The following is a 27708-nucleotide window of genomic DNA, read 5'->3' on the forward strand; positions in this document are numbered from 1 at the left end:
AGTATTTCTTCCTCTTCGTAAAATAAATTTAACTCAACTATGTAAATGTATTTGGCTGATTCTATTTTGAATCTAAGGTCTGTCTAAATTGGAAAAAGGTATAAATTTGACTAAAGTTGTATAGTATACGCTTGGGTTTATTCAAATATTTATTTTCTAGTAAGCATATTGAAATCATTAAATTTATTTTTATTCTTTGAAGGGTTTTCACGTCCTTAATTAAGTTATTTATAACAACATAAATATGTTTATTGTACTATTACGATTTAAAAATAGTATTAAAATGTTCATGATATAACACTAGACATAGTATAACTATATATATATATTACAAATCTAATAATAACGTGTATAATTAAATATAATTAGAAGATTTCAATGGAATTGTCTCATATTTTGTTGTAAATTTATTTAGAATTACTTTAGAAAGCAATTATAATAATATATGATTTAAGTTAGGCATATGATTTTATATAAATTGCGTAATGCTTTAAAAATATATTAACACAAAATATATTATATAAGAACATGGATATTTTAATAGGCAAGTGGATTAAATAACTTAGCCATATATTAAAACGACAATAAAAATGTTTATATTTTAGTCAGATACAGAATTTGCATTATATATGCATTAGAAGATTGAATATAAAAACCACTTAATTTAGATTAAGCTGACATATATGTATGTAACATTTTTTAAGCTCACTTAATTACGCGTAAAATTATAATTGAAGTACCTCAGGGAAGTTTGCTTGGGCCGTCTCTCTTTATCTTGTATATGAATGATATCTCAAAAATAAAAAGTACATGTTTATCTACATATGCAGCAATTTTAACTAGTACTTACAAATAAATAACAAAAATCTATTAAAATCCTTAATAAATATTTGAAAAATGGAAAATTTAAATCAACCGAATTAAAACAGAAGCAATTATTTTCACAAAAAGTTTAACAAGCTTCTCTTAAATAAAGAGGGCAATAACGTAAAATATAAAACAAGCGTTAAATATCTGTGCATCTGGACTACGACCTTAAATTTAATAAACCTATTTTAGAGCTTCGCTCTAAGAGGTTTGCCGCTATTGCGGCCCTTAGACCGATAATTATTAAAAAAATGTAGTGTTACTAAAAAAAATAATATTCGAAGATCGCCCAATACGTTTATCATATTGACTTTAATAGTTTAAATTTTACTTTTATTCTGGATTTAGAATTACTTTTTAGATAAAGGGGAAGAGAGATAGATAAAGATACCGGTTGCTGGCAGTAACGGGCGGAGCTGCCATAAATTACTTGCAGCCCATTTATTCACAGCGGCCGCACTGTTATGACTATTCATCAATCGTTGAAATTAGCATAGGAATGAGCCCGGCCCTAGAATGACGCTCTATTGGCGTGCGACGAATCCGGAAGGAAGGCATAAACTCGGCAAAGGGGAGCGATGCTTCCCAGTGACGCCCAACGGCGGCACGCGGAGCCTGTGAATGCAATTTCGCAAATTAACATGGAAAGCCTGCGAAATCACTCATTTTTATGATCCCTTTCACTAATTACTAAGTAAAATCTATAGTACTAACTTTAAACTACATTTTTAGGTTACTTAGCTTTCAGTTAAATTAAATATTGTATATGTTACCTTATATATTCTTTTGCAGTATTCCATGTAGCCGCTTTACGATTTTTTTATTATTGCAAAGAGTAGCCAAAACCATACTTAATTGAAATTCGAATGTATACATATACATAATAAATTATGTCTTTTAGTACTTAACGTAATCGTAATTAAAAGCGTGCCAATAATAGTACATTAAAACTTAGACCCACAGCAAAATAAAACCTTGAAAATTAAATAAAATTATTGTGTATTATTATAACGATATTCAATAAAAAAAACATATATTTTTTTATAAAAATATTTATGATATAATCTTTTATCGCCTTTTAAAGAAATGGCAGCAGGTAATAAAACCATTCGTTTTGACAGCCTAGTTAATTGGAACAAATCTCATTCCGTATTCACGAGTGATGTCAAAACTTCACTCCAGTGGCAATTAAAGCCATCTAACTGCTCGCAGCTATTGTATACATAATTATTATACGTTCAACGACTTTACTATCTTTTGAATTCCAAACATCAAAGTGCATCGAGTTATTTCTCAAAACGTTTTAATTTATCAGTCAATACATAGAATAGAGAATTTTTAATTAATTAAATATTACAGTGTACATAAATAAAAAATATTAAACCAACTATAAGTACTCGTATGGTAACATATCAATATTATTTGTATGTATATATTTTTATTATATTTTTTCCCTCTCGATAAAAAAAATGTACCAAACGATCGCACATCACGTCGCTCCACCATAAATCAGCCATTGTTAATAGTACAGTTGTTATGGTGTATGGCACACGCGAAATACGGCGAGGAAGGACGTTCGTTAATCATTGGATCAACCGGACAAAAGTTTATTCCTGACGAAATATATGCGTTCGAATTCGCAGATTTATATTTTGCTGTGATCGTTGCGGAGCCCTTTGTTTCGCTTGAAGGGTTCAGCGGGTGGAGAATTGTTTGCAGTGTAAGGAGAATGAAAATTTACGTGTATTCTGACAAAGCACATATAAATATATTTATATTGTATTATTTCGTTTATATAACTATAGAGAAAATATTTTTTTAAGAGTTTTCTTAGGAATTGTAAATGCAAAAGCAAATAACATATTTTTATTATTTAATGAATGAATTGTTATGTCTAAAAATATACTTATTTTTAACTGACTTATGTGAAAGAATCCTATAGATGTTCAACAATATTTTATTTTTGTAATATAGTTTTACGCTCACATCGCATATTTAAACTGACTAATTTAATGATAGGTGACGACTAGGGATTCCAATCCCGGGCCAAAATTTTGATCCCGGGATTTCGGTATTGCAATTAGTCGATCCCGGGATCCCGGGACCAGTCCCGGGATAATTTTCATGTTATTTTATCGATAAAAATAATTTAAAATGAATAATACAATATATTTTTACATCTGTTTTTTATAACGTACAATGTTTAAGTACGTATAATTTTAGTCTTGGACTTAAAATAGAAAATAATATAATAAAAATTCCTAAGCAGCCTGCTGCTGAAAAAGCACGTTCAGACTCACAGCCTCAAAGATTCACAGATGACACGTGCAACTCGCGCAAGTTTGTACACGAAATATAACGATGTTGTCAATAATAATTCGATTGTGTTTGATAAATCAACCAATCCGAAAATTTCGGGATTATGTTTTATAATCCCGGGACTCATCGGGTATTGAAAATCGTTCGGGATCCCGGGATCCCGGGATTCGGGATCCCGGGATTGGAATCCCTAGTGACGACTATATTTTTGTTTGCTTTTATCTCACTAGTTGTACTATAAATTAGTAATTAAAAATACTGTATACTGTCATATTGTGCATTACCAATATGTGGAATACACTTTATATTTAAATTCTTTAACTTACACTATACCTACATATATTTAAACTATTATTTAAGCAGTAACGATCTGATTAGATCGTCGTAGATTGTAGTAGAGTCCTCTCAATTTTCAAGTTAAGCTCCTGAATGCTCTCCCAATTATAGGAATAATTTCTCTACTTTTTTAGAACACCTACATAGATGCTTCATGGATAATGAAAAAAATTTAAATCACATAAATCAACAGATGCTAAAACTGCATTATTCGTAGTAGGTACTTTTTATAGTTTAACCAATTGAGATTAATTTAGTTTTCTGAACTACTTTTTTTCATAATTGTTGAATTGATTTTCTAACAAAAAAATCACTTTTATTTCTTGCTATGAAAATCGACCTTATGATATATTAATTATTTATAGTCAAGTTGTTACGTTAACTACATATTACCTATAATGCCTTTCGACGTAATTTCCATTACGTACGTAAAACCTACATCGCATCCCTAATCTTTTCGACTGCATCAACCAGTATTTAGAGTGATTGGCTTAGACAACAAACTTCCGCCCCAGTTGACACACAGCCGCACATACAGGCTGGTCAGAAATAACGAAAGCACGCCTTTGCGGTTAAACGCTGCAGAAAAATCTATCGCCATAGTCGCGAGCTCTCGCGTGATTTATTCTTGGAAATCGAAAAGAAAACCAAGAATAAGAGAAGAAGAAGGAAAAAAGTATCCGCAACAAGTATCCTTTTGTCCGTAATAGTTGTAATTCACCGCCCTGGATAAAGAGCTTCAGCCGTTTCTCGAAACACAATATCACATAAATTAACACACGCGCGCACAAATCGCGATGTAACCGTTTCACTGCCGGAGGGATACAATCGGCTCGGGTAACCGGAAAATGGAAAATCGAAACTATTGCCGCTCGAATGCCATTTTTAAATATAGCCAATGTGAGTTTTGCCCGCTATTGTTTCCGATTGAAATTTTACGAGCGAACTTCGATTGCTTCCAAAATATCCCGCGTTCTCTTTTTCTACCGTTATACAAAAGGCAAATTTTGTATATAAGTACTTTACTATAAAAATAATGTACACTTCTGGAATCGAGGTATATACACTATGACTAAAATACACATATACTGAAAATAAAACTTTAAATTATTCAGATTAAATCCAAGTACGCCATTTGCCATTTTTTGTCTTTTTTAATACAGACCCATTTAGACGAATACGCATTTAGTTTCACTCTATGTAAAGCCGTTCCCGGAATTATCTCGTCTCGTCGGCCATAAGACGACAATATGTCCCTCTCGTGTCAAGTGAATATCTTTGCATTTGTCATTCTTAATCCTGACGTTGACTGTCGTGGACAACTGTTGAATGTGCGACTCAGATTTATTCCCAAAAAATAATAAAATAATTATTACTGCTAGGTATATATTGCCTACTTACTTTTTTATAAATCTCTTTTTATATTTACAATATTTAAAATTCAAATAGAGGGTGTCTGTATTTAAATTGTTTTTTTTTCTATTATAATACAATTTTTTTATAGTTACAGTATTGTACAAATTTATTTTTAACAAAAAATGGTTTTAATAATTTTCACAAGAAATTTGCTGATTATTTTAATGAGTTGACTAGTAACATGTGTTGTATATAATTAAAATACAAGTTTAGAAAGAAAAAAAATATTATTTTAAGTAGATTTTGATCGATGTTTTAGCGGCTTAAGATCAATGTTTCCCGATTATTTGCTAACTGGTATAAATAGATGTTGTATAACAACAATCGCTTAAAAGACAATGGTTATTTAAAAGTCAAGGACCAAAACCTACTTAGATAAAAAGTTATTTTGTGTGTATGGTAAGATTGTAAAGGGATTGTGCATTACGAAACTCTCAAACCTAGCCAAACAATTACAACAAGCTTATATTGTGCTCAGCTTAATCGTTGTGTATAAGTAAATAAAAATATTTCCTGCACTTATCAACATGTGGCAAAGTAGACTCTCGATAATATCAAGTAACTATGCTGAAAAATGTTATGTCATCCACCTTATGCTTCAGACTTTGATCTTTTCAATTAGCATTTATTTTAATCGATAAGCTTTTTATATGATACTGAAAATAAAAATTCAGATGATGTGAAAAGAAGACAACAGGAATATTTTGCATCAAGTCCTCAAACATTTCATGCTAATGGATTTAAAAAAATATCTGAGAGGTGAGTTAATGTTCTTTAGAATAAAATTATGTTTTGAATCATTAAAATGAAAATGAACATCTAAGTGCCTAATTAAAAAAACGGCATTTATTTTGGAATTATTTTATATTATTTACAATTTTAAATTACTGTAATTCCTGATACTAACAAAAAAACCTCTCGATTCTCGGTTTCAAAAAAAGTGCCGAGAATCAGAATCACTATTGTGTACGCATAGCACGAGATTATGAGCGCTTAGCTCGAAATTGTGAGCGCAAAATTATTAATAAACAAATTTTAAAAAGTGCACAGTATGCCAGTAAAACTTTATGAGGCAGGGGGGAACGTGCCGCCGCGGCTTAATCTCGACTTGATTAAGCACGCGTATGCGCGCACAGGTGGCGAGCGTGTTAAAGTGCGTGTGAATACGTGAACATTTTATAATGTCTCCTGCGCGCAAAGTGAATCATAGGCTCGAAGCGTGTCGGTATCTATCCGGCCCCGCTCGTTCGCAATACATTAAACAATTAGGCTTAACTCAATTACGAAACCTTTAACGGGGACACTTTCCGACGGGCCCTTTCCGACTCTCACGTACACGACATTAAACACTGGCGCCACCCTTGCCAAATTAATTATTACTTTATTTATGCCGACCCCCCCCCCCTCGGATGGCTTTGAAATTTTTCGACCTCTTCGCCGACCGACAATTGAATTTTAGAAATTGCGCCCGTATTAATTAGCGCTTCCGGGAAAAATTTACATCTTCACGACGATGCCTTGCGCAAACCGCACCCTCTGCCGATGAAGTACGTTTTGTGTAACGTAATTTAATTGTATTGTTCTGTTTTGCTTTTTCAATTTAGGTATACAGGATGATTCATTCACAGAATTAAATAACAAGCAAAAATGGGAACCATAAAATATATTTTTGGAACAAATACTAATGACATTGTTTGAGGACTTTATATTTTTCTACTTTAAGTACAGTTCGCGGCATAAGAATCTGACGTTTTAAAGCAGTGATACCTAATTTATATGACCCGCTTAGCTTGTCAGAATAACCATAACAAAAAACCTATTGTCACGATCTCTAGTATTCTAAAAAATTGAGCTTAAGACGAGAAGCTTGAAGATCAAGCGTTCTTTTTTAGTTGATACCGACTTACCACCTTAGTTGAGTTAAAACTTTCACACAACAATTCTAAAGCTTGCACAAAAGTTTAGTATTAGTAACTTAACAAAAGTATTGCTACGTGCTAATTATTGCGTGCACCACTTCTGTTACCAGTCCAACCCATATGGGCGGGCACCCAGCTTTTGTCGGCAATTACGGATACATGGGTCAATAATTGTGAAGAATATTTTTTTAACATAGAAAGTATCAATCTACTTTTGTATCAAGATTTAAAAAAAAGCGAAGGAGTTTTATATAAAAAATAATATTAATTATTAAATTATTAATGAAGATAATAATAACTTATTCACTACCCTTGGAATAAAGCTTATAGGAATGGATCGATCACCGTTAAGCATTTATATTGCTTGTAAGGCTTCAAATTGTATTTATAATATTTTTTTAGATTAATTAAAAATATGTTTAATAATATAAAAAGAAAAAGATTTTAACATAGACATAACAAAAAATACGTACAACATTAGTGATATTATAACAAGGATACAATTTTATAATTTCAATATTTTAAATAAATATTTATACACAAGTATTAGCACTAATACTAATTCATTGATGGGTCAAATTTAGTACATTTTTTTAGTCAGATATCGATCCCTGCACTAGTAATTTTTCTTTAAGACTTTTTAAGCCAATTTGATACGAGTGTTATGAACTTTGAAAACCAAAATGTATTAAAAAAAATGTACAAATAAAACCTAAATTTTGTATATTATTGTCTACATAGTGTGTACGGTAATTTGCAACCCATTATCTCTCGCACATATAACAAATGTTTAATAAGCCCATTCAATCAAAATATTGCGTAAAATAAGTACCAAAAAGCTTTCTATATCAAAGTCTTAGTTATAATAGTGAATTTTTATTTTACTCCGTTTCAAAATACTGTATGTCAGTTCATCTTATAACATATTAACAAACTTAAAATTAAAGTATCCTTTCATTAAGTGATGAATAGTGTTCGGTTGCAACTTTCAATTCAACACCCATCGTATGGTAACTCAATCGCACGATTTGACACAATATCAAAAGCAAGCTTCTCATCAGTGTTCAATATTGTCAGCTATGACGTCTTAATGGCGGACGAAATATGAGATTTACAATTGGAAGCCCTATGGCGGATTATGTTATATTATATTATATCCAGTTTGACGTTGTCGTCACAGGTAATGAAGTATACCGACCGTGAGTGGATGTATTGCCATAATACCCCGATGTGCACAATGTACCTACTCTGTGGCTGGCGAGGGTTTATTTAACGGGCATAAGTTGGGTAAGCGGAAAACCCCAAGAGGTTCTACTTAACCGCGTGTAATTAGCGAAACAATGTTTCACGAAATATTGCATATAATTAACAAGTTAAAGTCGCATATATTTAAAACTCGGCTAAACTATTCTAGTTCAAAAGGAAGCCACCGTTTTAACTAAATTAAAAGAATGTGTGTTCCGGGTGAATTAATGGGCTGAATTTGTTAAGGGAACGGACAAACGATATAGTAAAAAAATAAAAGGAAAGAACATAAATTCTGCTATATAAATAATTAAGAATAAATTTGTTTTTTTAATATTTATTTTATTTAAAAAATCACATAATTTAATGAAATCTAGCAAAAAAACGTCTGTAACTGAAAAATGCGCTGACTCTGACGCAAGTAAAATAGCAAGAGATAAATCTGTCTTTGCAAAAATAAATTAAATATTATATTACTAAAGCTAAAGATCATAAACAATAGTAAACAGTTATAATGTGTGATTCTATATAGGCATACAAAATAAAAATAAAATAATAATTATATTTACTGTATTACTCCGAAATAGCACTACGATGTATTTCCATCGAATCTCATAAAACTAAAATATTATGTATAAATTGAATTTAGTATTTTTCTATATTTAATATTATTAAAAAGTATTATAGAAATAATATCTTGCACTAAATGTAATTTCGAAAATTAAGACTCTCAATTAAATAATAACCCAGAAATTTTGATTTGTAGCATTATATTAAAATACATTATTTTTGTATAAAATCGTCAGAAATTTTTTTTTATTATAAATAAAAAATATTAATGCTACAATTTAATTTAAAAATCTATAATTATTTGCTTACCCTTATATTTTATTCTTTGTTGTTTAACTTAAAATTATATTCTGAAACTTTGTTTTGGTAAAATTTATATTTAATCGAAAATAAATGAAACGCGTTAGAGAAATTCGTATCATTAAGTTATATAATAAACTATTTTCGTTGCTTTTAAAGATTTAAGTAAGATTTTTTAATATAAAATATTATAATATGCAGTTTAGGAGTGTAACAATTTTTTATTTGTTGCTCATATTGTCTTAATAAATTCACAATTGCTAGGAATGAGACAAAAGCTCTATAACGAGCTATAAAATCAGTACCAATTTACCTAAAAAAGTAGAGCACTTTTGGCTAAAAAAGTAAAAACATTATACATAGTTAAGTAGTGCATTGTAACAGCTGTAAATATAATCTGCTAAAATTGCTAATATTTTTTTTATATACAATTTATTCTTACATGGCTGAATTATTAATCTATTTTTTATCTATTTATTAATCTGTTTTTTTTTATATATTTTAAGATAATTCGTTAGTTATACAATTTTATTAGTTGTTTATTTATGTGTGTAAATATTGTTTCAATTCTGAGTAAGTTTTTTTAAAAATAACTTTTTATATTTGATGCAAAAAAATAAATTTTAATTTCCTATACCAGACATACTGCGTCTTAAAATATTTGTTATACAAACCTTTTTTTAAGTGCCATCGAATGTTTAGTTAAATAATTATTTAGCTAATGTGAAAACTATTTTAAATTATTTAAAAATATTACATAGTTTGTCCACATATAGAACTATAATAAGCAATAAAAAATTGTAAATAATGCGAAAATTCATACAGTAACGGTTGTGGCACAAGCGAAATTTAACAGTAGCATAGATATTAAAATTTTGTCCTGAAAAAAGAGTTTAAGTAACCATTACAAGTTTTTCAATATTTTTAAGCTAAACCAACCAGTAAAAAGCAATTAAAAATGCAGTGTAGTGTACCCTCTTATACAGTATTCTACAATAAACCGTACAGATACATTATAGTTTCAATATCTTATTTTAACAAAATATATTTTATTTAATTAGAACGAATTAAAATAATAATAACAACCCAAAAGGTGGATGGTCCGGTATTCGTACACTCACTAGTAGCGGTACCACATGATAGTGAGGGACCGACATCTAATAATATTAAAAATTGTACGTTATTTTTCCAAACTCCATTAATTCTTTGTGCAAATTACACAAAATATGTCAATGTCGTTTTTAAACCTAATTTAGAATTAGATACTAGTTTTAATAATTCTGGAATAATTTTCATTTAGTGATTAAAATATTACAAATGTTCTTTAGGAAGAACTATACTTGAAAGAAGCCATATACATAAAATTTAAAAGAACCAAGACTACAAAATCACATAATAATCCCATTTTTTAACTACTTGTGTAAACGACTTTTTAGCTTAGTAAAGTTTAGAAAAACCCAACTACAAAATCATTTAACTGAAATAAATATTATGTTTAACAGTAAATTAATGATATTCTCTATATTTTTTCGTACAATTTCGTACAAGGTCTTTAAGCATAGCTTCTAAAATATGTATTTTAATTCAAAATATGATAATAAAATATAATATTGCAATATTTTAAACAAAATTAGGAACTTCCGTCTATTTTTGCTTATATTTTCAAAGGAACTGTTTGATAATAAAAATCCACGAATTTCATCCCATTCTAATATCTTAAAGTATATAATAATAGATACTAGCTTTAATAATTGTCTGCGTAGCTTTTTACCTTTAATGTTTCATTGTCTTATTTATTCCCTTACTTAAAAGATCGTAAAATTTTGTTTCAAATTTAGTTGAATCTCCATCAATACTATGCTAGCTAAAACCTAATGACACTTAATGACACCTAATCAAATCTCATAATATGTTTTAACATTAGGCATTATTTATTTTATATCTTAAAACATAAAATAAATATACTATAAAATATCGCGTTGAACGTATAAATTGCGTCACTTTGTACGAACGTCGGGTGAATAAGGATGACGTCATCTAGTGACACTCTTGCATTTCCTCGAACCGGAAATCTGCGCAGTGTACTTCCGGCGACACGCTCCGACATTTCTACACCGGCTGATCTTTGCCGGAAATCGTTCTGTGATCCGTGACGTCACGTATCACAAACCGATCTTTGAATTTTTATGAACCATTCTTCTGCTTTATATATTGTACCTAGTACAAAGTAGTAGTATAAAAATATAATAAAGAAATGATTATTCATTGTTGAATTCATTAAATTGATAGTCCTAAATGTACATTTTCTCTACCATTTTAATAATGGCACTTTTCTGACAGTATATGCTTTGAAAAACTGATATTTTTTTCTGTGAAAAAACAAAATAATTCTAGGGTGATCTTCCTTTAAAATGAATTAATGTAAAATATAACTAAAAAGTGAAACTGAAACATTGGTTACAATACAACTTCGTTGTTATGTTCCTAATTAAATTAATAATAATTTTGTTTATGTATTATTTCTTAAATTATTTTTAGAAAGATATGATTTAAAACGCCTATCTTGAAAATATTGTATTTTTTCTGTATACAATGATTTTTTTCCAAGACATTTTCCTCTCATGGATGGCTGTGAATATTTAAATGGCCTCGAGCGCTTTTTTATGCCTAATCCAATGCAGTCAAAGCCCCAGCGCGCGTATATATTATTAACTTATTAATCTTCTATTAGAAAAGCAAACATTTGCTCTCCGTGTTTGTGTTCGAAGCCAAGAAAATGGTCTGAAGGCACGTTCGGTCGGGAAATTGTGCCATCGCCTACAACCGGGGTGGGCGCCTTTAGTATTCAGACATGACAACTCACTTACGCACGTACAACCAACACGCCCTGTATTCGACAAAATGAATCTAATACAATACGAGGTTTTGCTCCGGATAACACGATGACAACGTATATTTTCTAAGTTGGGGATTTCGACGATTGCTGGTCATTAAAGCTAGTAGTCTAGAAGAGATTTTTTATTTTATTCTACTATATTTAGATTTAATTATATTTATTTTATTAACTATTAAGTAAGTAGCTTCATTATATTTTTAAGGTACAAATATAAGGGAATAAATTCTCAATTAACACGACTGTATACGAATCTGTTTTAAATTATTTTGTTAACATTGTGAAATTTGAGATGTTTATTAAAATATAATCAAGATTAAGTCTTACATTAATGAACTTAAATGTCAGTACCTGCTACTATCATTAGTGAATAGATTTAATATTAAGTCCTTCGTTTAAATTTTAAAATAATAATTGAGCTGACTTGAAAATACGTTTTATGTGAAGTGTTATGTAATACATACTGGATGGTATTTTAAATTGATGAGAGTTATAAGAAAATTTCTAACAGATTTTCAGAATACGATAAATTTGATTTTAAGATTTCAAATGAACGGAATGTCGTAATATCATAATATTCTTGGCTTACAACCTAAAATATTAAAATAATCTATACTATAAAACATAAAATACATGTTTCTGTATTTTGTATTTTTTTTCATCTCAAACGTGACATTTGCACATATTATTCTTGCTGCCATTTTTATGTAAACTGTGTTATATTGTAATTTTAACTGTTATTTGTTAAATACGATTACATGATACTGCACGTGAAACCGCTGAAAAACTGAACAACGACGTGCTAACGATCGATTACGTGCTACTGCAATACGATAACAAGATAAATAAAATTAAACCTAATTAATAATAAATGATTTCGTTTTTTATAATATAAAATATGTTTGCCTTTAGCTTTGTTATAAACTTTATAAGTTAGGCGTTTTTATATACGCGATGCGTAAAAAAACAACAATTAAACATCTGAGAAAAATATTTTTTTAGAAAAACGTTTTTAATAAATTTTACGCTGCTTACATAATTGCATATTTATATTTTCTTTACAAAAAAATGTCAGGCAAGAGAAAAATAACTAAGAATTTCGCACTACGTGAAATTATTGACTCATGTAACTGCTTAATTAAATATAAATATTTGTACAATTATGTGCTATATTTTTTGCTACACTGCACACTGACTGATATTATAATGCACACAACCCCTTGAGCTTTTTACTTAATGATATTATCTTGCAAGTTTTAATGCTTATAATATATTTGCCCTCACTAAAAAATTACAAGCAATATATATTTTATTACCGCTACAACTCTGAACATTGTATCGTTATGTTTGTTCGATACTGTTCTTAAAATGTTGTTATAAATGTATTAGATATAATAGGTAGTTTTTTTATGACTCCAAAATCAATAATTCATCTACTTGTTTGTGTACGCAACTTAAACAATATTATTTTTATATTCAATCTTCGATGTTAATAATTAATATTTAAGGATTAGCCCAAGATTAAAATATTAGTGAAAATTAATTTTCTTACCTTCCCGGATACTTTTATTTTAATTATAAAATAAAATTTGTTTTTTATATAGCTATAATGAATATTATAAAATCAAATGCAAAACATAAAAATGTATATTTAGAAAGCTAACGCCTTTCATATTTTTAAATCAATAATGAACCACTCTCAGTAACAAAACTCTTGTTTACAATGAGCCCCAAACAAGTTGTATATAATGAACCTATCGCCTTAAATCTTTAAACTTAATTAAACACACACAAATTAGATTAATTTGATAAAATCCATTGTTTAATAACGTCTAAATTTTAATAGAATTAGTGCGAAACGTGGAACAACATAGTGGAGTTGTGAGAGCCGCCAGAGCAATAACTGGTAAACGGATTAAGACGCTGTTCGTGTCGCAACTTGACAATTTGGCATTTATGCGGTGAGCATTCGGACTACTCGGCCGCCATGTTAATTGATACACTGCAAATTACCACTGGTATATCTCTAATACTGGTACCACCACTGCACCCTAAGCAGTTTTGACGCTGTTCTACGAAGCGCGTCCATATTAACGTTCCCGCTGTCAAACTTTGCGCGGACGCTACGCTCGTACTTTCATAAGTTATAAAAGCTACTGTTGACATATTAACGTATTACTTTTTTAATAACAACACCAACACAATAAGAGAATGAACAATATTAAATCAGACATACTCCTCAGTATTTTTGAGGGTTATAAACCCCTGGCGATGATCTTTCACCTCTCTTACACGTTTTCACATACATTTATAATATCTTGATTTTGTCATTATTTCATTTTCTTTGAAATTATTTGAGATTTCTAACCATAAAATACAGTTTAAAATTGTCCTATTTAGACCATGCAGTGTTCCAAGAACTTCAATGTTTAACACTTTGGCATCCAATCTATTTTGAGCACTATTTCCTAACACCACTTCGCAAAGGCATTTAATATCACATACTGTGTTGACCTCTAAACCAGATACTATTTATTTTAGACTAGCCAATCAGTGATGCGAAAAAATATTTTTATTACTAAAACAATGAATATAATTCTACTTACAAACCTTTTAAGAGTGAAGTGATTAGACGAACTTTTTTAATTTTGACTAGCGTATATAAATAATCACACATCATTATTTTATTTAGATTTCACTTCTAATATAAACTAATCGGAGTTACGTAAAAGCGCCAAAAAAAAATCAGCCGCTTCCCTCTTCACGTCAACTCTGATCTGAGCTACGAAATGCAGACAATGCTACGAGAATATCACGTTTTTATAGTAATTACAAAAATTATACGTGATTAAAACATTGTTGTATATTTAATAATAGTGTATAACTAAATAACTTACGTTGCTATAAGACCGGGACAATACTACAAAACAAGCGTAACGTCAAAAGGTGACTCTGTCGCATAATTCTCTATTGTATAAAGCAAGCCCAATACATTCTCATTCTAAGGAATGGCAATGATCTTTCTAACGAATCTTTAACTTACGTAACGTAAATTTCAATAACACGATATTAAAATTGTTTGCTTATTGTTTTATTATTCATTAGGTTTTTACATAATAATATAATATGATTTAAAATCTTATAAAAATGACAAAAAAAAAACAAGTACATAGATTATAACGTACTTAATGATTGCAATTTTTTTTAATAAATATAGAAAAAAATCATCTTGATAATTAATTTTATAGGATTTAATAAAACTAATTATGTATTTATAGCGTCAGCATCAAGACATGCGTATTCAGTTTACAAGTACTTAGAAGACCCTGATTAAGTTTCCTTGCAAATTTAATAATGAGATTCTACACCCTACTCAATAACCGTTTACTAATACCCTACTTTGGATCTTTTGATAAGTACAATATATGTATACATACTATTATATTTATCTTTCAGCAACTCCTTCAAGTTATAATCTATTAATATTAAATAAAAATAAAACATACCTAATCCGATGTGATAAGATAAAATAGATGTGTGACGTTTAGGGGTTAACTCTCGTATTATCTTGTAATTGTATTTTGCATTCACGCGCTTAATGAAGATAAATGCGTAGGAAAGATGTTGAATCAACTTCGCCATTGCCAAACAGTGTTGGAATTCTGAGAGTCAAAAGGGAATAAACGCAAATAATGAATGAGGTAAGCTTTGTGCCATTTCTGAGATGATTATGTAATAAATTCCTAAATCTCACTTATTAAGGTACGTCCAAACTATGGTCACAAGCTTCAGCAAGGTACATACGAAGCATTAAATTATGCTTAAATTCACTTTGCACCTATACCGTTTAAAAGCATTTTTTTAATATTGAAGAGATAATTATGCTAAAACGTGAGATGGAGTTTTGGTTCGGTCGATGATGCAAAACGAAAGAAAATTAATAAGTGGTATATGTATCAAAGTAAATATTGAAAAAATATTTTTTAGCCATAGATAAAAAATTAAAATCCTAATTATAAATCTTTACTTTGTATATGATATTAAAATTAACCGAAAAGCAATGAAAAATAAATAATATTGATTCTAATAGTCAAACAGCATCAGATTACCTTTTGTTTAAATGTTTGATTGACAACTTCAACCAACATTTCAACAACATATATGGAACAAATATTATAAAATAAAAATATATTTTTGTGCTTTGCAACAGATGTTTCTATATTTCTCAGAATTTTGATATAAAATATATTTTGTTGAAAAATGTTATACCTCACAACCTTACATAGTGTATCCAAACCGGCCGAAGCATCGTATCGCCTTTTCAATTTGAAATAATGAATCAAAGTATTCTATACGAATATTTCAGTCACTTGACCACGTTTCTTCTCAGAAGAGAGACGGTCTAGTTTCCCTTTTTCCGGCCAAAGGAAATTTTCAGGTCAAACGTGATCACCACCATTTTAAAAATGTCTTCTACTTTTTTGACCAAAATGGATTCGTTTAATGACGAGCAACTGAGACTTCATTATTTTATAAATCTATGGTTTTAAGCCTAATAAATTATAGCTATTGATTTTGTTGCTATTGTGGCTTAACTATTGGGGTAAATTGAATCAGAGCTTAGTAATAATCTCAAATTATCTATTATCTAAGCATTATCTAAATTAATTATTATTAGATTATCTGAGTAATATCTAAATTAAATATTATTAGATATGGCCTCCTAGATCAGCTTTTATTTTATTTAACGATGCTTTTATATATATTTTCTATCGTGTAACATGAATAGAAAGTTTTTAACGACGAGTTGACATTAATAAAAGCTCTCAAAGACAGTATTATAAGAAAAAAATTATATTGAATGACGTTAAAAAAGAACCAGGATTTTTATTTATTTTAAAATTAGTTCATAGTATATATTGAAGGCTGCACTTTCTTAACCCATAAGATACCTATTGACTTGATTTTTAAAAGCAGATCTGACTTTCTATATAATAAAAAGTGCATATGTATTATATATTTTAAATGTTTAATTATTTATCGATCAATAAATAAAAAAAATGTATTTATATGCAGGACAAATTTCGATCTGTACTGTATGTATAAATAGTGACCTTTGAAACAATTTTCGTTTTATAGCTGGGAGTACATTAACAAATTCCGAAAATAAAGCCTTATACGTGTTGTCATCAACCCCTTCGTTTGCATTATATATGTTTGGTTCTAAAACATAGAACCGACTTTGTATTATTAATGAAAACGTTGCCCATATAGTCCCTGAAGACTGAGCCGGCCTTAGCATATTTTTTTCTATTTTTATCACCTTAAACGTGCAGATAAATAAATTATTTTCAAAATATAATAAAGGTATGTATATGTATACATAAAAAATCCATACTACGCTCAAATATTGTACGGCATTTACGTTTAAGCCTAAATATTGTTTTTTATCATTTAATGCGTAGGTAGGTTAATTAAATAAAAACAAAGCTCAATGAAAGTATGTTATATATATATATATATACACGTATTTAATTTTTAAACCAATTTTGTAAAAAGCACAGAATAATCGAAATTCATAAAAATGTTATTTTGTTCATTTTATATAGGTAATAAAAACAAGGCTATTAAAAGAATAAAATTCAAACATACACCACAAGCAACGTACCACCAGCTTAGATAAGTGTTTTTCAAAGTACACTCGTCAACGCGACTTAAGTAAATCATATCCCAGCACACTGCAGAAATTCATTGGAAAATAAAAATGGATAATATTTTTCTCATGTAGAGGTATCTGAAAAACCTTTTCAGAACCTTTTATATTAAAAGTAAGTCGGTTGCATTATTTTCCAACATTACTCAAAAGTACTGCTGACTTAGCTATTATATAAATACACAATGTTCTCAAAATCTTCAATTGATGCTGGAATCGCACGACAAATCTCAATATCATATGTTTTGTATATGCCAATGAAATCTATATTTTGGTTGAACTTAAACGCACAAATCCATTACTACTTCTGTGCAATGAATCACTTTGATATATATTTCATAATTAAAAAATATAGGCATTTTATATGCTATTTATGAAAAAATATTATCTCTACGTTACACTACACCACCCAAAAATATTAGCAAAAGCTGAAAAAAGGGTGTTTTGGTTCCTCGTGAATTGTCCAATCACTACAGAACAACGAGGATTAACACGTGTACTATTTTTCAAAAAAGAACAACTAAAAAATCAGATCACTGGTGACGAAAAATGAATCATTTATTAAAACGTGATTAAGAAAAACAGTGGCTAACTCACATAAAAAGGACGAATCCAACGCCTTAATCCGGATTTCACATTAAAAATACTTTTCTTTGTGTATGATGAGATTCAAAGAAATTATTTATTTTTAAAGTGTTAAAATAAGGTAAAACAGTAACGTGTATAGTATTTAACTCAATTGAGTATTATATTGAGTGAAAAAAGAGCATCTAAAGTGAATAAAAAAAAAAATATTCTCTAACATAAAAACACACTTCTGGATTAACTCAGGATAAAATCTGAAACCTTGGTTGGCGAGTTTTATTGCAGACCTTATATTTATTTTTCCTCAGAATCATTTTTATAAGGGAAAAATATTCAATTAACTAGAAAAAGTGAAATCGACTCTTTTTTATTGTTTTAATACTAAACCAAAAAATATAACAAAAAGGGCAGTAAATGTGAAAGAATGTTATATAAAACGATGAAATTTATATTGTGTAGATAAATAAAAACGAAAGTACTGAAATATGCTATCCGAGTTTTATTAATAAAACGAGAATATATCTGAATACCCCCTACTATATTGTTGAGTACGTGACGGTAAAATTTATTTATCTTCATTTAAGTCATGATTATATTCACAAATAAGTATGTTTGCCTATAAAATTTTCAGGAAATAAGCTTATTGCACAAACTGGCTAACTTGATTTGTGGATCAGGAATCCCTCCAAAGGGAGTTAAACCACCCCACAGGGGTGCCTTTCAGAACAATCCGTTTTACCTGCATATGCCATTAACGAGCTGGCTCTCTCATCGATGATTGGAATTATTAACTAGTTTAACATTACACACTTCCTGTCATGCATATACAGCAAAATCAAGCGTGTTCTCGTTATAACGTCAAATATTATATTAAAAAATACTTGTATAAGAAGTAGAATGAAATACAATTTGATTAATTTAAAATATAAAATGCCTAATAAGTAATAGGCTGCTAGAAAAATCAATTTATCATGTTAGAGTTATTATTAATATAACTCCAAAGCATAGAGTAAAGAATGTATATAATATGATATTCTTTACTCTATGCTCCAAAGCATACAATAAAGCAGCAGAAACTTGCTATTGTGTGAGTATTGCATCGTTTTATGTAAATTAGGTATAAATGAAAGGATGCTGTTTTTTATGCTCTACTTGATGATCCAAGATCAACTGTATGGCGTAGCTCTATCGCTATCCCTGGAGTCTTGCATAAGAACACACGTGATAAAATAACGATTAGTCTATTTTTTAGAAAAGTCTAATCGCAATTTCTTCTTTTAAAGTGATTCAGAGAAACATCGTTATTACCTTTGACCATAAAACTTATATATCTAAAAATTATTGCCAAGAAATCAATAAAACAGTTTAGGAATTGCGACGTCTGGTCCCCACATTGGCAAATCAAAATATATTGTATTCTTTTGCACCACAGTGCGCAACCAATAAACCCTCCAATTTATGAATGATTTATGCTATGAAATATTGCTTCATCCACTATACCTTACAGACATCTCAACATAATTTCTAACATATGTAGTAAACCGAGCTATTTTACATAACCAGAATAAATAAAAATGTGTCTTTCGCTCGCTCGCGTATTAAGTGACGAGAATGAATGAGAAGAAGTGGGCGTGCGGAACGCATGTAGCATCCGCCCTTATCTCTCACTCACTTTCGTCGCTTAGCACGCGAGCGAGCGAAATGGAATGTATCTCGCCGTACGCGCCTGTTAATTATATAAGAAAAATATATTCAATTTTGAAGGTTATAAAGTCAGTCTGTCATGATTTAAATATTGATTATTAATAATATACAGAAAGTTTACAGAAAAAATAAATGAAAAATAAAAAAAAATTATTATGTCTAATCTATTTTATTTATTAAAATGAATTAAACGTTTTTAATATGTACTTTTATATAAAATATGTAGAATTTAAAAATTAGCTACTATATTTTTTACATTAGTTCATAAACTTATTTATCAAATAACATTAGCTAACAGCATTCGTGCAGTAATTTTATACGGTGATAAGATTTAATTATATGACGATAGATGTAAAAGTTATTATTGTTATTGACAATGATTTAAAACTTGTAAAGCTATGTTTTATTTTACATGTATATATTTAACTACAAGTGCTGAATTTTTTTTTGTTTTATGAAAAGCAATTAAACTGTAATTTAGTTTATTTTAATTGTTTATTGCTCTTAATTAGGATAATTTTTAACAAAATAAATGAACTATTTTGTATATTTGATATTTAATCAATTTTTTTTATAAACATTTTTGAAACCTCTTGTATTCGTTTGTGTAGGGTGTCGTGCAATAAGTAAAAAATATTTATATATTACTTAATAGTGTTTTAATTGTTATAAATGTTATACTTAAATAACAATTAAAAATGTTTGGCTTATCAAAAAACATACAAAAAATGTTTTTTCTTGTCAGATAAATATTTCGGGTAATTATATTTATTCGCAATGAATTAATACATTAAAAATATTTAATTTAATAATCATAATTCTAAAAGTAACACAATATTTTTCACAATTAAATATTATTATTAAGCATTCGTTTTATAAAAAAAACTTTAATCAATGGGTCAAAAAATATAAATTTTGCAAATGAAAAATAATATTGAATTGCTCATGATTATTATATTCTGCTCAAAAGCTAAAATAAATCAAAGCGATGTTTGTATTACGTGTATTTATGTATTTGTATTAATAAAAAGCTTTTGGTAACCACATTGAAATTTCGTGTCGCTTTAGATTAAATTTTAACTCTGGCGTCAACACAATCACGCTTTGTTTTAACTGGCGGCCTTAATTTTTCGATGATTTGTTACTCTCGTTTAAAATCGGACGCTAACCGAATTTATAAACGTGCCGTTAATACAGCGACCTTTTGCGGTGGGTTTAATAAACTAGGGAAAATAAATAAAAAAACACACACACAAGATACATCTAGTAAATGTATATTATTTTTATAGTATTATATTACATCCATTTTTTTCAACTTCAATCCGTCCGCAGTAAGTCAATATAAAATATACAAATGATCCAACTATCTATTGTATATACATAGATCTGTCAAGATTAGGGATACTGATTTTTGAGACAGCTTGTAATCCTGGGAACCATGACTTTTTTTATAGATCCTCAAGATTCAATACTTTTGTACGTATATCCTAGATATAAATATTTTATATCATAGCGATATTATATTTAATTCAGAATTCATAAAAAATACTTTTCATTTAATTTTCAACAGGTACGATGCTAGTTTTAGATATAACACTCATACGTAAAACGAATTTTGTCGGTGGGCCATTAATACGCGTCAGGGCGGCGGAAAGAGTCGTCGACAGAAATTAAAAGTAATGTGTTTGTGGCCATTTTTTACTTCTACTTGTTGATTTATATGAGTCGATTTTTTATTCGCACTCGAATGTGTATCCAAACTTTTGTGTACGCCATTCGCTTAATTGCCGCTCGTGAATTGTCACTGGACAAATGACGTGTTTAACAGATCGCGGGAAATGTTCTGGTTTTTTGTTTGTTTGTGTTGCGTGTTTTCGGCGAGGAAAATCATTAATTTAACTTGTCAGATTATGTTATTAAAATCATTCGTAATTTCTTAAGGGTTTTATTGCTTTAGTATCTCACTAATAGGATTAAATTGTACATTTGTATAAACACGTCTACAAAAACATACGTAAAGCGAATCTTCTATATTTTATGTATTTGTTTAAAGATGCTTTGAGTTTTTTTATCTTGATTTGCGTTTTTAAACAATTACTATCAATATCCTAGCAAATATTTACAACAACAAAAAACGCGTTTTAATTAAATCATTACTTTCACAGTGTTCCTAATTGAATTTCCCCATAACATAAAGGCTAGATTTGAGACACTTAAAGAAAAAATATACAACGGATAATGACTCAATATGTAAATATATAAATGGTTTAAATCGATAATACACCCATAAGAACTAGGATTGAATTTCACTTAAACTTTTTTTAATTTTGATTGTATCTCAGAAATTATAAATAAATAATTATTATAATTTAAAAGTATATCAATCATCACATATTAGGGTTTCTAATTTTTTTTAATCATACGGATCATATTGATTAAGAATTCTAACTAGATCATGCATATATCGTATCAAAAATTCACTAATAACTAATGCTAACTGTAGGGCTTATAGACTATCACAATGATGAGCACGACGATAGATATCCAGTCATATAAATATGAAAAAAATATATACATTTGTTATATACAGTAAAAACCTAGTATTGCGAATAAGTTTGTTAGCGAGCATTTTTGTTATTATATACGACTTGATAAACGAGCGATGTCTTGAAATACGAGCATTACCTTTTGCGTAACTTCGACAGTCGACGATACTTTTTTCAGTAAAGACATTGTAAAAATTTACCTTTTTTCTTGGGTTTTTGTGAATTAACAATTCAATTTCACCTTTATCTCTTAAATATATCGGTCTTTATTATCGGATTCAATATTTTTCAATAGATTTCTATTACTTAAAATACCACTATATTTGATTGTATTCAGTGTTTGTATTTATCGGATCAAATTTCATGGTGCTGCGCTCTTGTTTTTCGACATGTTTTCATGACTTTCGACATCAATCTTCATCGATGAAAGCCATTGTCTCGCCGCAACACAAATTCACGTGTTCATATTACACAGCACGATAGTCGCATAAAGCCCGGGCGCAATACATTAAATCCTCGCATGCAGCGATCCGCTTCGAAAAAAAAAACAACAGCCGTAAAGGGTAAGTACTGCGCTGGCAGGAGGGATTCGTTTTGTAAGATTTTTTGTGTTTGTTCGCAAACACCCTGTACCCGGTCGAATGTTGCATGTAGGTCACGAAATAAATGCCGCACGTTTTTCTCCGCGGGCAACACAGTCGTTGGAAGTGGTAATAGGTTAGAGACCCATTCGCAGTATCGATTTCTCACTTTAAATGCCCCCACATAAAACAGTGCCGGGTGTATTACAACGTATAAAAACATCACACCCTCGCGTCTGAATTGCTTCTTTTTTCCAGGTCCCAAAGGAAAAAAGAGGAAACAGAGGTAATCGCCACTTGTATCGGGACACGATGGTAATTAATAACTGGTTGTTAACGAAAAAGGCAATCGAATAGAACTAGAAAACTTTACAACTAGCACTGGTTTAATAATGTATTACAAAATATTTATTATCTAAAATTATAAGCATTGTAAATTGTGGGACTTTAATGCCTGATAATTAATCACAAATATTTTTTTAAATATGTACAGTCCGTTTTAAAATTAAAATGCTTTTATTATATATTATAACAGCTTGTAAAACATATATTGAAAGTAGTTTAGCAGTTAATCAAGTACTCTTTTACATAAAAACTGCCCTGAAAATCCACCGTATACATCAACAAATACAAAATAATATAATTCCCAAAGCTATAAGTGAAGTTGACTCACTGAGCGTGAAAAATAACTACTTAGTCGGTAGGTTGCTAGAGCTTAAAAGTGTTCAAGGGATTGTCGCTCGGTGCAGACAGTGCGTGACAATAGGCGGATACATCACAATAGTGGTGTTATAGAAGAATCCGGTAAATCTCACAGAAAGAACACGTTAAAACGAGACTGTTCATTAGCTACACTTATAAATATGTAGCTATTCAATATTATAAAGCGACAAAAATAATAACATTTTTTCTACATAATGCGTTGTTATAAACGCAAGTAATAATAAAGGAAAGAATAAAATGCAAACTGTGGCTTTGAAAAAAATTCACTTTTGTATGTTTTAGCTTGCCAAAAATAAGGAGGATTTTATGCAAGCTATAAAGAATGCTCACCCGTAGTAATCGCCTACGCCTAAAAAAATGCGTCAAGAGCAAATATAGCACTTAAAGAAGCATTTAAAAATATAAAATAATTATCAGTTAATATTCGGTTCGCTGTCAAGAAATTTGCATCCCGTAATGCATCACGTTTCAAACCTGCTCGAACGACAATTGTTAACTATATCAACTTGTTTAAAACTCCACGCAATACCAAACTTATTAGAAAACAGATGGGGATACTACTAATCTAATTACGCAGTTGCAGCAAACTGTGGAGAGCCCAACATATTCTAGTTTTTGCTCATGTGTATAAAAGCGAAAACACAGAACCCAAATGAAACTTTTTGCTCAATACTCCAGCCTGATAACATTATCAATAACTTAAGCTAAGTTGCTGGCAAACAATGAAAAACGGAGCTAACTGCTTCCCTCTTCGCGTCAACTCTCAATTAAATCCTTTGGGCGCAGACACAGAAAGAGTCACTTCAAATCAATAATAAACTATATATGAACGTAATTCAGATTGCTTAAGAATATTAATCATTGACAAAATATTTTGCTTTATATCAAAAATAAACCCCTGACACAAATACCAAATTAAGATTCGAAAATATTTAAAATTATTAGATTGATTACTGAGAAGATGATTTAGATTCACTGTTATTATGTGTTTTATTAATTCGAAAATAGTATATCAATGATTACTCTAAAATCTTGGAGAAATTATTGTCTAAAGAGATCTTCACATTTTGTATAATGCCATTAATTTTGTCTAGGGGTTGTGATGTGAATTGAGAGGCCGCTCGTTAATTTACTCACGATTTTAATTTTATTTATCATATCAGAATATGGATCGGTAATATAAAACTTATTTTTAAATATCTCGGACTTATGGAGTTAATATATAAATCTTTATGTAACAAAACATTACCATTATTATTTAATTATAGAATCAGACTATTTTTGACTGTTTTGTAATAGTAAATAAAAATAATATTTCTATATACAAACTTCGTTTATATAGCAAGAATTTAAATCAAATTTAAATTTAAAGGTCGTCGTTGAAGAAAAATTCTCATTCAAATACTATTAGTTTTCAATGTTTGTACAGACTAAGTGAGTCGCATAATGGGGAGAAAAAAATCGCAGACCCAAAGGACGAAAATCTGAGACTATTATCATTGATCAAGGGTCTCTCAAATAAATCGCATCAGTCATGTCTAATTTACTATAATGGAAAAGCCTTTCTTTATATATTATTTTGCACGAGTAATATATTCCTAGGGGTGCAATTATTGCCATTATACTTTAACTTGACAATGAAAGTAACTATAATATTTTCATTTATACTATGATTTATATTATATTAAAATTTCATTAATAGTATGATTTATATTAGATTTGAAAAATATGATAACATTTAAGTTTGAAAAACCTGATCAATATGATCCTACAACTGTAAATATATATGTACATATATAAATTGTAATTAGTAGTGTAATTTAATAATGAAACTAGTTGTGATATGTGAACAATAATAATACATCACAAAGGGAAAATTATTATAGTCGAATATCAATATGATTTTAAATATTAATATTTTGCTGTAGATTGTTTTGTAACTTGAAATTCTTAATTAATTTAATTTATTTTTGGCATTATCAATTATAGCTCTATACAACAAAATAACTATTTATTAAATTTAAAAATTTGAACTAATAAAATAATTTTTCATTACTCGGTAGTATGATATAATTTTCCATAAAAAAAAATATTTTTACTTGTATTACTTACAGTATAAATATATACTTATTATCCACAAACGCAACCTAATTAGCTTAATGTGTTATTTAGATGTTTACTGACTTTTTTTTTTAAATATTTTTGATAACTTTATATATGTATATATAATTTTAAAAAATAAATTTTATACTAAATAAGAAAAGTTCAACATATTATAAATTATTGACTTTTTAAATTAACGGTCGCTTTGAATGTTTCTTAAATTATAAATTGTATATAATAAATTAACAAATAATTTATTAGTGTTTTAACCTTTTTTTACATAATTCAGAATGGTAATAAAAATAGGTTAAAACGGTTGTCTATGTATATTCTGATTTCTAAATATCATTTTTTATATAATTTAATAGATTTCTAAAAAACGGAGCAAATAACAGACATTGTTTTAATAGTCTGAACCAGTTTTTCTCTATTTATAATCTATAATTTACCATATTTTAAAGTCTGTGGTATGTTAAACATATTAGCAAATCGATAGCTCAAACGAAAAAATGTTTGCATGAACTTAGTAACCTGTTTGTTGTACTGAAATATTAATATTAGAAACCGCTTCGACCTGTCTAAATCCCACTTCCAATCTTAAAGATTAATCATGTTATTGTACATACCTTTAGACTTTTATCCTTTGACTTCAGAAAAGAATTTCGGCTTATTTTTTTACATGACGCATGTCAAAAAATGTATCAAATTTGACTTTGTGAAATACGAACGATTTTATGCGCACCGATTTCGCTATACTGTTTCTCCTTCATTGTTACATAATTCAATGTTTGAAAAATAAACATAATGTAGTTAAATTTTGCGATAACTTAAACTTCGAACTTTTGCTAATTACATATGCATATACATATATAATACCTAAAACTTCTGCTTGACGAATCTACTCGATAATGTTCAGATTATGCTATATATTATATATTTATAACAAAAAGTCGTATAGTGTAATATAATATTATTTTAATATCATTGAGAACGAAAAAATGACCGTAAGAAAAGACTTTAATTCAGAAAAGGTCGCAATAAGTGTTTAAAACGTAATAAATCAATGTGTGATTGTTACTGTAATTTTAGAATTAGATAAAGGCATTTCACAAACAACCATAAACAAAAGCCGTTTAGTACTTTTATAAACACAAAATAAGTACCAATAGTCGTTGAAATGTGTTACTATAAAGTTATGAAAAAGGCGTTCTAATCAAAAACACATTATAAAGTAACAAATCTAGGCGTCAAAAATAGGCAGAACAAAAACCTCCTTTATCTCGATCGGCAAATATAAACGGTTACTTAACGTTTATTAGACTTTTGTTCAAATACACTTCCACCAGAATTTCACTAATATCTTCACTTGATACCCACGACTACATCGATGCTACACCGAGCACCGACGAAGAAATCAGCCGCTTCCCTCTTCTAAAATACAGAGTTCAACCCGACCGTGAAAGATGGCTAAATTTTACAAAACAATAAAATTTTATATTAGTAAATTTTTTTTTTTTTTAAATAATCGCCAGACGTGCAGAGAATACTTATACTTATTAATGGGAAATCATAAAAACGATTTAAATTGTTTTTATATACTAGGAAGTAATAAGACAATTTTCATCACTGCCTCTATAATATTTCCTGCAGCTAAATTTGATTTTACAGTTATGTATTTATATTTCGCACATGAATATGATTCCTATTTCTGCTCTATATTTACCCAAATATACAATACAATCAGCCAGACACATCAGGAATTGCATAAGCAAAAGTAATATTTTTTTGCATTTTAATAATATTTTAAATTAGTATTTAATCATAGAAACAAAGGTAGGTTTTCTCAATGTGAGATTCACTGTCACGAAAGACTTTTGTTCGACTTTAA

General features: G+C 29.0%; 1 long non-coding RNA gene across 1 annotated transcript; it reads left to right on the forward strand.

Annotated features, from left to right (window-relative positions):
• The first annotated feature begins 1221 nt into the window (after positions 1-1221).
• Positions 1222-7004, forward strand: LOC148230812 (uncharacterized). Its single transcript, XR_015810944.1, has 2 exons — positions 1222-2886; positions 3381-7004. It is a non-coding gene; the product is annotated as an uncharacterized LOC148230812 (long non-coding RNA).
• The last annotated feature ends 20704 nt before the right edge of the window (positions 7005-27708 follow it).

Source organism: Plectrocnemia conspersa, unplaced genomic scaffold, assembly GCF_051122295.1.
Source record: "Plectrocnemia conspersa isolate PC_06_02 unplaced genomic scaffold, ASM5112229v1 ptg000010l, whole genome shotgun sequence".
Taxonomy (NCBI): Eukaryota; Metazoa; Arthropoda; class Insecta; order Trichoptera; family Polycentropodidae; genus Plectrocnemia; species Plectrocnemia conspersa.